The sequence below is a fragment of the Osmerus mordax genome (genome assembly GCF_038355195.1).
Source record: "Osmerus mordax isolate fOsmMor3 chromosome 7 unlocalized genomic scaffold, fOsmMor3.pri SUPER_7_unloc_4, whole genome shotgun sequence".
Classification (NCBI taxonomy): Eukaryota; Metazoa; Chordata; class Actinopteri; order Osmeriformes; family Osmeridae; genus Osmerus; species Osmerus mordax.
In genome coordinates, this window is record NW_027120359.1 from 7,612 (window position 1) to 10,000 (window position 2,389).

Sequence of the window (2,389 nt, forward strand, 5' to 3'; positions counted from 1 at the left end):
AGTTAAGGTGCTACGACGTCCCCAAGTGGGGATGCCTCTAAATGAAGCCAATTTCTCCTATTTGAATGCACTCTCCCAGCCCAGAGAGGCATGTGCCTTAAAATTCACAGTTATTCACCCGAACGTGGGATTTTGTTGAGGACGGTTTCTAAATTCAAGTTGGAACAGGGGGCACCGACGTGAGTGGTGTTTGTCCCCGAAAAAGCTCTCCCCTTTTCCGTAGCCCCGTTTAAAGTTTTGTTTGGGCTCCTGTTTAGCGGGGATGCGCGTGCGCGTGGCAACCTTGACACGCCCGTGTTCCCCTGGACCAGACCTTTCTAACGCCGCCTGAGTTAAGGTGCTACGACGTCCCTAAGTGGAGATGCCTGTAAATGAACACCTTTTCCCAACTTTGAATGTAAGTTTCCAGTATCATTGAAAATGTGGCCTCAAACGAGCAGTTTTGCCCCCGAACGTGGGATTTGGCTGGGGACGGTTTCTAAATTCAAGTTGGGATGGGGGGAACCGAGGTGAGTGGTGGTTGTCCCCGAAAAAGCCCTCCCCTTTTCCGTAGCCCCGTTTAAAGTTTTGTTTGGGCTCCTGTTCAGCGGGGATGCGCGTGCGCGTGGCAACCTTGACACGCCCGTGTTCCCCTGGACCAGACCTTTCTAACGCCACCCGAGTCAAGGTGCTACGACGTCCCTAAATGGGGATGCCTGTAGATGAGCACATTTTCCCAGCTTTGAATGTAAGTTTCCAGCATCATTGAAAATGTGGCCTCAAACGTGCAGTTTTGCGCCCGAACGTGGGATTTTGTTGAGGACGGTTTCTAAATTCAAGTTAGCATAAGGGGCACACGTGTGAGTTGTTATTTTCCCAGGATTGATGGTTTCCAATTCGGTAGCTCCGTTTAAAGTTTTGTTTGGGCTCCTGTTTAGCGGGGATGCGCGTGCGCGTGGCAACCTTGACACGCCCGTGTTCCCCTGGACCAGACCTTTCCAACGCCACCCGAGTCAAGGTGCTACGACGTCCCTAAGTGGGGATGCCTGTAGATGAGCACATTTTCCCAGCTTTGAATGTAAGTTTCCAGCATCATTGAAAATGTGGCCTCAAACGTGCAGTTTTGCGCCCGAACGTGGGATTTTGTTGAGGACGGTTTCTAAATTCAAGTTAGCATAAGGGGCACACGTGTGAGTTGTTATTTTCCCAGGATTGATGGTTTCCAATTCGGTAGCTCCGTTTAAAGTTTTGTTTTGGCCCCTGTTTAGCGGGGATGCGCGTGCGCGTGGCAAACTTGACACGCCCGTGTTCCCCTGGACCAGACCTTTCCAACGCCACCCGAGTTAAGGTGCTACGACGTCCCTAAGTGGAGATGCCTCTAAATGAAGCCAATTTCTCCTATTTGAATGCACTCTCCCAGCCCAGAGAGGCATGTGCCTTAAAATTCACAGTTATTCACCCGAACGTGGGATTTTGTTGAGGACGGTTTCTAAATTCAAGTTAGAATAAGGGGCACACGTGTGAGTTGTTATTTTCCCAGGATTGATGATTTCCAATTCGGTAGCTCCGTTTAAAGTTTTGTTTCGCTTCCCGTTTTCGTTGCGTAGCTCTGATTTGGCTGGGGATAGTTTTATACACTGCTTTAGAGTAAGACACATACGTGCGAGTTGTTTTCACATTGGAATTGACGATAGCCATTTCGGTGTTGACGTTTAACGTTTTCTTTCGCTTCCCGTTTCCGTTTTATCCAACCGATTTCGCTGGGGACAGTTTTGTTATTTAAGTTGGAGTGAGACGCAGCGACGTGCGTTGAAATTTCCGCCCTATCTGCGACGGTTCACGGTTGTAGCTCCGATTGAAGTTTTCTTTTGCTTCCCGTTTCGCGCACGCGCACGTGCGCGTTATTAGTCCCGGTTTTCCGTGTGCCCCCGGTTAATACCTTTCGAATGAGCCTATTTTGATCAAAATCCGTTGGGCGGAACCGAAAATGAGCTCGAAAAACGGTTTTCCCAGCTTCGCAGTGCATTTCCCAGCTTCTGACTTACAAGCGTAACATTGTCGCGGCCCCCAGTCCACCAGACAGCTACCATAGAGTATATAAGTCATCCTGGGAAAATGAATGGAAGTCAATGGCAGTATGACTTTACAGTGGTTTTGCCCATACTACACATATGGTGTATACACGGACCATGCACCATATGTGTCTCCCGCACACGGGTGAAAATGTATCCGCCTGAGAGGCACTCGGGGCGGGCACCCGATGGGGCATGAGACCCCCCCACCCCTGGTGGTCAAAAAAAAGTTAAAGTTTTTTTTTCCTTTCCTCCAGGCGCCTACTTGGCTCTGGGGCGCCCCAGAATCATGCCCCCCGACCCCGGCACTACCCGGGGGGCCGATGGGGGCCCTTTTT